Source organism: Ranitomeya imitator, chromosome 4, assembly GCF_032444005.1.
Source record: "Ranitomeya imitator isolate aRanImi1 chromosome 4, aRanImi1.pri, whole genome shotgun sequence".
In the NCBI taxonomy this organism is placed as follows: Eukaryota; Metazoa; Chordata; class Amphibia; order Anura; family Dendrobatidae; genus Ranitomeya; species Ranitomeya imitator.
This window is the reverse complement of record NC_091285.1, coordinates 629,020,419-629,031,469: the sequence shown is the minus strand read 5'-3', so window position 1 is coordinate 629,031,469 and position 11,051 is coordinate 629,020,419.

Sequence of the window (11,051 nt, the reverse complement as noted above, 5' to 3'; positions counted from 1 at the left end):
CCAGTAAAGCTGGCAGCAGGAAGTTACATAGCCACTCTGCTGGGAGTCTCTGTATATTAGGCTGGCAGGCTTTCTCTCTGCAGCAGCAATGCTACACACACATTGAGCAGTTTACTTTGTCACACTCAGGGGTCCTGACTTGTCGGTGTGGTCACCGGGGCTGTGCGCTCAGGTCACTGTAAGGTGATATGTCTTCTCTGATTACGGAGGTTTCCAAGTCCACACTCTCACATCCAGCCTTCAATACGGCTGGTATCTCAGCCTCAGTGCCCTCAAGGGGAGAACTCTCTTTTGGGGAGTGCGGCGCTGCAGCCTGCTCTCTCTCTGGCGCACTATCCCCTCTGTGTCACGCCCTCTGCTCTCCCGCTCTTTTCTGACCACACCCCTCTCTCTTCCTCTCTGCCCCCAGCAGTCACATGGTCCCCTCTGTCCAGGGCAGAAAGTCCTCCCCCCAACAACCCAGCTGTCCGACTAAATGGTTCCAGGTAAGGAGCAGGGAAAGCAACCTCCTTACATTGATTTCACTAATTCTGATGATATCAATTCAGCTAACGGCTGGCAAATAGACTGAGGAAAATTGGAGGCTTGGAAGCTGCTTATATGCATTTTGTTACAGGAATGAAGAAAAATCCTTTAATAAAGTGATTTGCAAAGTTTCATCATCTTCCATGCTATACAAAATATATGTAATATATAAAAAAAAGGTTAGTTACTTTTTTAAATCAGACATAACATTAGAACCACTGAAAGGTGAAAAATCTTGATTGTCTGGCGACAATGACATTGGTAAGGGGGTGGAATAAATTAAGCAAAAAGTCAAAAGTCAGTACTTGTTATTGTGTTGGAAGCAATAAAAATGGGCACAAGTAAGGTTCTGAGTGACATTGACAAGAGCCAAATTTTGAAGGCTAGACGACTGGGGCACAGTATGTCTAAAATGGCACTTTGTGGTTCATGCTAGGTCAACAGGTAAAAAGTCACGAAAGGGATCAAGGACAACCAAATCTTACTGATTGAAGGGTAAAGAAGTTACAAATTGGGAGAAAGTTAATGTTTGGTATGATAGAAAGGTGTCAGGACAACACATCGCACCTTGCAGTGGCTGGGGATGCATAGTCACAGGCATAGACCCAGTCGGCCATAATGGGCATATGAGCATCAAAACTCGACCCTGGAGCAGCAGAAGAAGGCAGATGTAGAAAGACAGCTAGCTGTGGAGTTAAGGGGTCACTCACATGAGCGATGATTCTCTCTTCCATGACAATAGTATCGATTATGGTAATGACAATCGTCTCAAACTCTGATCAGAGATTGAGCCGAGTGTCTGCTGAGTGTGATCTGGTTCTCTAGCATGAGAAAATCATATCACAGGTGCAAACAAAATGGAGAACCTAATTTCTCCATCTTCTTCATTGTCTGTGTACACGTCATATTTGTCTCATGACAAATCGTCATGAAAAAAAAATACAGATCTGCACTGCCCCATAGTATAACATTGGGCCGAGTGCTGTCCGAAAAACATCAGGTAGCATTCGTCTGAGTTATATGCTCATGTGAGAGAGCCCTTAGTGTGATACTCTGGGCAATATTCTACTGGGAAACTTTGGATCCTCCCATCATGTCACGGTCGCGCGTGTCACCTGCCTAAAGGTTGTACAGACTAAGTATGCCCTGTTCATGGCAATAGTATTCCCTAATGGCAGAAACCTCTTTTAGTAGCCCCTGCCACACTGCAAAATGTATATAGGAAGGGTTTGAGGCACATCTTCAAATTTTCTTTGCTCTCAATTCGAGATCTAACATCTTGGTGTAGATACCACTAGGTTCTTCAAAGGTCTTGTGGAGTCCATGCCTCGTCGGGTCAGAGCTGTTTTGGTGGCATGAAGGAGGCCTACACAATATTGTGCCTTTGATGGTTTTACTGTTATCGCCGATCAGTGTATGTATATTCGTTAGATTTTATCTTTCACGTCCTCTTGAATAAGTAACACTATATTATACTCTTGACCATAGAACATCATTTCCCATATGCATTCTACATACACCACAATGAATTGTATTTGGCCTATTGTTATTTAGATATTTTTCGTGTTTTTATTGACAAAAAAAAAATATTTTCTGTACAGCATGTCAGATCTGTTTTTCAATTTCCCGTTTTAATTTCTTGGTGATATCTGTTAATATGTTGAGCTATGATGCAATTTCTTTCCCATTAAAATAAATGTTATCAATGAGACGTCATTGACTTTTGCAAGTGTAAAGAGTTTTAAAACAGTGTAGTTCTCATAGTGCCTGGTTTTATGCTGCTTTCTATGAAAAATCTGCGATATGTTAGATAGGCCAGCCCCCCCTATGGGATCCTTTTAACGAGGTTTGGGGCTCCCTAGAAGGCAACAATAGTAAAACTTGTCACTTGTATAGGAAGGGTGTACTTATTTCTTTCTAATCAAACATTCAGGTGCAGGTAGGAATGGATGTGGGGGTCTTGAGAGTATGCATACAAGACAACTGTCCCAAATTTGCCAAAACTTCCCTTAGCTTTATTAAACAGGTAAACTATGCCCTGCAGTGAAAATGGGCGGTGTTTACAGAAAACCCACCACAAATTCAAAAAAGTTCATTTTTTTCACATTAATGTACACTCTGCACGCCATCTTGACTGAAAAAAAAAACAGAAATGCAGACATTTTTGTAAATTTTATAAAAATTTCATCTGAAATTGTGGATCACAACCTAAATTCTCTGCCAGCATGTGTGACTGCAGACTTATAGCGTAAGGCTGGACAGCCCCTTTAATATCTACGTGGCAAGGTTTTTGTTGGCATTACTTTGATGTGCGCATAACCTTTTGATTGCTCTTTACTTAATTTTTTGGGGTGGGTTTAGATCAGGGGTCCCCAACTCCAGTCCTCAAGGCCCACCAACATGTCATGTTTTCAGGATTTCCTTAGTCTTGCCCAGGTAATAATTGCATCACCGGTGAAATGCAAAGGAAATCCTGAAAACATGACCTGTTGGTGGGCCTTGAGGACTGGAGTTGGGGACCTCTGGTTTAGATGACCAAATCCAGCGATTTCATACAGAGTTTACAGTAAAGGATAAATCACATAATATTTAAATAGTTTTACTTTTACCTCTCTTTTTCACTTAAAAAATAGGAAAATAGGGTTTTCATAGTTTTTAAGGTAGAAGTTAGACTTAAAGAGAACCTGTCACCATGTTTTTCCCATATAACCTACGATCATCATCTTACAACCCTATGTGACAGCATTAAAAAAATACTGTGTATATGACTCCAATTTGCCCTGTACAGCAAAAAAAAAATTATTTTATTATATTCACCTAGGGGAGACAGTCAGGTCCGATGGGCGTCGCTGGTCATCATTCTGCGCCTCCTCTCTTCTTGTGATGCCGTCCTCCTTCTCTGCTTCATGTGAATGATGCGTCCATCCAGACACTGTTCCACTTCATGCTCCTGCACAGGCGCACGTCTCTTCCCTGCTGAGCGCAGAGCACAGAGCAAAGTACTGCAATGCGCATGCGCAGGGAAAGGTATCTTTCCCTCCTCATTTAAACATGCCATCATAACCCCTTTACTTAAAAAGCCATCCCTGGACTAGAACTGCACTGCTAACTACAGACCTGTCTCTAACCTTTCCTTCATCTCTAAACTCCTGGAACGCTTGGTCCACTCCCGTATAATCCGCTATCTCTCGGATAACTCTTGTTGACCCCTTACAATCTGGTTTCCGCTCTTTACACTCCACTGAAACTGCCCTCACTAAAGTCTCTAATGATCTAATAATAGCTAAATCCAAAGGTCATTGCTCTCTGCTGATTCTCCTGGATCTCTCTGCCGCATTTGACACTGTGGATCACCAGCTCCTCCTCACTATGCTCCGCTCCATAGGCCTCAAGGACACAGCCCTCTCCTGGTTCTCCTCCTACCTCTCTGACCGCTCCTTCACTGTATCTTTTGCCGGCTCCTCTTCCTCTCCTCGTCCCCTTACTATCGGAGTTCCGCAGGGCTCAGTCCTGGGCCCCCTCCTCTTCTCTCTATACACTGCCCCTATTGGACAAACAATCAGCAGATTTGGGTTCCAGTATCATCTCTATGCTGACGACACCCAATTATACACTTCTTCCCCTGACATCACCCCTACCCTAATTCAAAATACCAAGGATTGTCTGTCTGCTGTCTCTAACATCATGTCCTCCCTCTATCTGAAACTAAATCTCTCCAAAACTGAACTTCTTGTGTTTCTCCCCTCTACTAACCTCAGTCTACCTAACATCGAAATTAACCTGGATTGTTCAACCATAACTCCCAAGCAGCATGCCCCTGTCTTGAGGTCATATTCGACACCGAACTTTCCTTTACTTCCTATATCCAATCACTCGCTCTTGTCACCTGCATCTTAAAAACATCTCCAGAATCCGACCTTTTCTCACCGTTGAAACTGCTAAGACTCTTACTGTCGTTCTTATTCATTCTCGTCTGGACTATTGCAACTCTCTTCTGATCGGTCTCCCTCTTACCAAACTTTCCCCTCTCCAATTCATCTTGAATGTGAAGCACCCCCAGGGGCTGAGGGGTAATCGGTACCGGGCCCTTCGGTTCTCAGTGGGGATGTCACGGTGGCTGACTCGGTCCGTGGCCCTCGGGAGATCCGTTGAAGAAATGGGAAAGGTCTTTAAAGGGATAATGTCCGTGACGCCACCTGTAGTATTAGGTCAGGGTGACCGATGCTGCTTAGGGGTCCACTGGGGTGATGTTATGGCAGCTAGATGGTATACCTTTCCACAGGTGAAGTATGTCCCCAGGGCTTCCCAGAGTGTAGATGGTGGATGATGTAAGGCGCAGTGAATAACGAGGACACAAGGTTGCGGTCTCTTTACCTTTACTGAAGGCTTCAACATCCACAGTCCAGGGTAGGGACCACAGGGTAGGCAGGGTCCGGCCGGTCTGAAGGCAAATCCAGAGTCCCCTTATCCAGGTGAAAATCAGTAGCCTTCCTCTAGCGCCTGAGCGTTGTAGTCCGTTCCTGCTGAGCAACTCGGTAAGGTCCTCACAACTATTGTAAATGTTAAGTCTCTTTCTCTCTGTCCCCCTGACGGATAGGACAAACCCGTATGACTGGTGGCCTGAGGCTTTTTATAGGGACCCTAGAGACGCCCTGGCCCCCACAAGTTGCCACCCTGCCTCCTGGATATATGGTTAGGCAGCCAACGTGGAATCAACTGTCCTGCCAGTCTCCAAAGTAATGACATAGAGATCCTCACTCTCTCGGTGTTCTGGCTACCGGTACTGCGCTTCAGAAGGAGGCAGTCTGCTTCTAGCTGGTCTCCTGCTGACGTTCCTCTCCTTTTGATATGACTTCGTTTCTCACTCACTGCAACACAGTTCTGTTCAATGTCTCTTTCTTGGGATTCTGCCGCATGGGATGCAGGCGCAACTCCGTGTACCCTCGCCTTCCGCAGGTTGCAGTCTGGAGCTGGCTGGAACCCACTCCAACCAGCCTCTGCCAAACTCAGTCGGGACTCACTGACTATCTCCTACTCCCTCCAGTCAGCTTCTGTCTAACTTCCTAACCAACCCACCAGTTTTACCTAAGTGTGAGGAGTGCCCTAATAGATAGAAGCATGGCTCCCCCTGGTGGACTGGAGTGTGAAGTGTGTTTTGTGGTTGTGATACCTGGACAGAAGATCTCTTTCATTGCCTTCAGACGTAACATCACTCCTCCTTATGGAAGAATAACATTACTGCAACGACCAGGACTCTGGGGCGCTGCCAATGCGGCAGCTAAGGTCATATTTCTGTCCAGCCGCTTCACCGATGCCTCCATCTTGTGCCAGTCATTACACTGGCTACCCATTCGCCACAGGGTCCAGTATAAACTCATCTCTCTCACCCACAAAGCTCTCCACAGTTCTGCACCACCTTATATCTCCTCTCTCATCTCCGTCTATCGCCCTACACGTGCCCTCCTTTCTACAAATGACCTAAGACTAACATCCCCGGTAATCCAGACCTCGCACCTCTGTCTCCAAGAATTCTCTTGTGCTGCGCCAGCTCTCTGGAATACACTTCCCCACACGATCAGACTGATACCTAGCCCCGACCTAGTCAAGCACGCTTTGAAAACCCATCTCTTCAAACAAGCCTACCACATCAACTACTCAGTAAACTAACTTTGCCCTGTTCCCTCCTTCCAACTATTATTCTGAATCTGCACCCTACTATTCATCTGTCTCCACACCCTCCATGCACACAATAACTGCACTTGATACTTGACTATTGCACTTAAACACACGGGCTGATGAACGGATCATGCAGCTTTATATGAAAATCCCTATTTATTATAATTGCCAGACCTGAAATAACAAGCACTTGTCACCTATTGTGTCCCCCCCATTTCCTTGTAGATTGTTAGCTTGCGAGCAGGGACCTCACCCCTAATGTCACTGTTTAAATTGTCTTAACTTGTATTGAATTTGTTGTCTGTACATGTCCCTGTTTAATTGTAAAATGCTGCGGAATATGTTGGTGCTATATAGATAAAAATTATTATTCTTAAAGGTCAAAGAATGCCGGCGCATGCGCTGCACATGACTTTGCTCTGCCCTTGACAGTGCAGAGAGGAGTGTACCGAGGGCAGAGAAGTGTCTGGTTTAGAATCGCCCAATCTATCAGTATATAAAAAGAATTAATCCGATCGGTAAACGGCGTAACGAGAAAAAGGTAAAAACACCAGAATTGCGGGTTTTTTTGGTTGCCACAACATTGCATTAAAATACAATAACGAGCAATCAAAACATCGTATCTACACTAAATTGGTATCAATAAAAACGTCAGATCGGTGCACAAAAAAATAAGCCCTCACCCGGCCCCAGATCCTGAAAAATGGAGACGCTACAGGTCTCGGAATATTATGACTTTTTTTTATTTACAATCTTCAGATTTTTTTCACCACTTAAGTAAATAAGAACAAATACATGTTTGGTGTCTATGAACTCATAATGACCTGGAGAATCATAATGCCAGGTCAGTTTTCGCGTTTGGTGAAAAAGGGAAAAAAAAAAAAAGAAAAAAAAAAAATTGTGGAATTGCCCTTTTTTGCAATTTCACAGCACCATTTTTCAGCACACTATATAGTAAAACCAATGGTGTTGTCCAAAAGTACAACTCATCCCGCAAAAAAACAAGCGCTCACATGGCCATATTGACGGAAAAATAAATAAAGTTATGTCTCTGGGAAGAAGGGGAGCGAAAAACAGAAACACAAAAACAGAAAAGGGCCGGGGGGCGAAAGGGTTAAGTCCATCAGGTTCAAATTATAGCCTAATATATTAATCCAGAGGAAGGTAACAACCCCATGGGACAGAAACTAATTGCTTAAATTAGGGAAAAATTGATGATTTAATAATTGAATGATTTCAGCTTTTAGATTTTTATAATGTTTATACATGTTATACATTATATTCTCTTGATCACTTTTACAGTAAGTGGCAATGCTTCTGTGTTTCTGTATATTGTGTTTTTAGCAAACTTCTAACCCCCACCAAAGTCCTGGACAACCCTTTTAACATGGAGGTCCTTGGGTAGATCTTGCAGTCAGTAGTATGTGCTGACATTTGCCACAGTTGCACTTCATCCTTGCGATCTGATAAATGGCACTTTAGAGCACTGGCGGACACAGACATAAGGGGGCCCCTGTACAAGAACAGAATATGGGCTCTTTTGCCATCCAATAACTCATCATAATGCTCAATCCACCTACTTTGGAGGTGGATGTGGCCCCTCACCCCTTGAGCCCTTGTACAGGTAACACCAATGATATGTCTGCCCACACAGGGTGTTGGTGGGCGGCAGACTTGTGGGGGATTATGGATCCTTGTACTGTCGATTACATTGTTAGAAATGCATTCGGCTTGTTAAGAAATGTAAGTTTGACCTTGGACAACATATCACAACCTGAGGGAAACTTGGCCACCATGGAAGCTTATTAGCTATGAGCTATAAATATAATCTGGGGAGATTCTAGTTAGGATGAAAATATAAGATAACAATGCGGAGGGGAACCAGACTAGTCATTGAGTATTAGTATAAGATGTCCGGGGGTTTCTCTGTAGGACCTCAGCACGGTCTGATATCAGCTGGAGGGACTGGAATTTGGACACTTAAGCCCTTATCTCTTGCTGCTTGGCAGGGCCATCTTTGGTTCTCTGCAGCTCCTGTAGTCCTATTTTAACTATAGTTCTGATAAAGAGCAGTATAAAAAGTGGGGGTCTGTGAACGGAGGGGCACTGGACAAAAGAAGACAGAAGAAATGGTAAGTGACCACGTTTATTGTGTGTGTGTTTTATATATTCAGCTATATCCAAACATTCCTATATGTCCTATATATATTGTATAGTCACGTGAGTAATGGACTGACATTCTATGAGATTCCCAATACTTCATACTGCTTTTTAGAAAAGACTCATTGGGGATCGTAGTAATCAGAATTTGGATACAAATTTCCTCAATTTTTTGACATGAGTAGGAATGACAAACTGAGATTAATCCTCTGTATGCAGACATACTGTGAGGACATGGCACAAAACTCTGGAAAAGGTAGATGAAATCCTATAGCTCCATCCACCTATAATTATTATTATGCATTACTTATATAGCGCCATTAATTTCACAGCGCTTTACAGACATTATCATGGCTGTCCCCATTGGGACTCACAATCGGGATTCCCTATCAGGATGTCTTTGAGGTGTGGGAGGAAACCGGAGGAACCCCACACAATCATGAGGAGAACATACAAACTCCTTGTAGATGTGGTCCTTGGTGGGATATGAACCCAGGACCTAAAGTAACAGTGCAAACCTCTGAGCCACCATAGCACATATTTAAGAGGATCCGTCGATATACAATAGTGAACTCTTTTTTATCTCAAAATGATCCTAGACAGATCCAGTGGCCACCCCATCCTGCTGGGCAGATGCCTGGTAAGATGGTGAGCTAGGCTTTCTATGCACATGTAGGGTCCTCTGCCTCGTCCTTGTGTAACTCAGCCAGTAATTGTTCAGATTTCCTCTTGGGGACGTTACAGATTATAGTCCTGAGAACTTATATTGTCATTTGGCATATTACAGTGAACTAATTTACCAAACTTTTTTTTTTAAATTCTGTAAAAAATAGAGAAAATAGTTTTATTGGGTGGCACTGATTGTTCCAAATATGAGGGAAGCACTTCTTTTCCAACTGTGTTAGGATACTCACCTTATTGTGTTGTGTTCAGAACAACACCTCCGATGGCTGTAGACACGAAATGCTGTGGATGATCCCACTGCTAAATCCTACATAAATCCGTTGGTAGACTGCATAAAGTTGTGTTTTGTGAAAAGGAAGGTTAGGGATGCCACGCTTCTCCTGATTCACAACAAAAGGAAGACTCTGTGAAGGATATGTACGCTTCCACTTCTTTACTGGAAAAAACGTCAACGCGTTTCAAAGTCGGACTAACCTCTTCATCAGGAAGAGGCACGTATAGTGGGGCAAAAAAGTATTTAGTCAGTCAGCAATAGTGCAAGTTCCACCACTTAAAAAGATAAGAGGCGTCTGTAATTTACATCATAGGTAGACCTCAACTATGGGAGACAAACTGAGAAAAAAAAATCCAGAAAATCACATTGTCTGTTTTTTTAACATTTTATTTGCATATTATGGTGGAAAATAAGTATTTGGTCAGAAACAAAATTTTATCTCAATACTTTGTAATATATCCTTTGTTGGCAATGACAGAGGTCAAACGTTTTCTGTAAGTCTTCACAAGGTTGCCACACACTGTTGTTGGTATGTTGGCCCATTCCTCCATGCAGATCTCCTCTAGAGCAGTGATGTTTTTGGCTTTTCGCTTGGCAACACGGACTTTCAACTCCCTCCAAAGGTTTTCCATAGGGTTGAGATCTGGAGACTGGCTAGGCCACTCCAGGACCTTGAAATGCTTCTTACGAAGCCACTCCTTCGTTGCCCTGGCGGTGTGCTTTGGATCATTGTCATGTTGAAAGACCCAGCCACATTTCATCTTCAATGCCCTTGCTGATGGAAGGAGGTTTGCACTCAAAATCTCACGAAACATGGCCCCATTCATTCTTTCATGTACCCGGATCAGTCGTCCTGGCCCCTTTGCAGAGAAACAGCCCCAAAGCATGATGTTTCCACCACCATGCTTTACAGTAGGTATGGTGTCTGATGGATGCAACTCAGTATTCTTTTTCCTCCAAACACGACAAGTTGTGTTTCTACCAAACAGTTCCAGTTTGGTTTCATCAGACCATAGGACATTCTCCCAAAACTCCTCTGGATCATCCAAATGCTCTCTAGCAAACTTCAGACGGGCCCGGACATGTACTGGCTTAAGCAGTGGGACACGTCTGGCACTGCAGGATCTGAGTCCATGGTGGCGTAGTGTGTTACTTATGGTAGGCCTTGTTACATTGGTCCCAGCTCTCTGCAGGTCATTCACTAGGTCCCCCCGCGTGGTTCTGGGATTTTTTCTCACCGTCTTGTGATCATTCTGACCCCACGGGGTGGGATTTTGCGTGGAGCCCCAGATCGAGGGAGATTATCAGTGGTCTTGTATGTCTTCCATTTTCTAATTATTGCTCCCACTGTTGATTTCTTCACTTCAAGCTGGTTGGCTATTGCAGATTCAGCCTTCCCAGCCTGGTGCAGGGCTACAATTTTGTTTCTGGTGTCCTTTGACAGCTCTTTGGTCTTCACCATAGTGGAGTTTGGAGTCAGACTGTTTGAGGGTGTGCACAGGTGTCTTTTTATACCGATAACAAGTTTAAACAGGTGCCATTACTACAGGTAATGAGTGGAGGGAAGAGGAGACTCTTAAAGAAGAAGTTACAGGTCTGTGAGAGCCAGAAATCTTGATTGTTTGTTTCTGACCAAATACTTATTTTCCACCATAATATGCAAATAAAATGTTAAAAAAACAGACAATGTGATTTTCTGGATTTTTTTTTTTCAGTTTGTCTCCCATAGTTG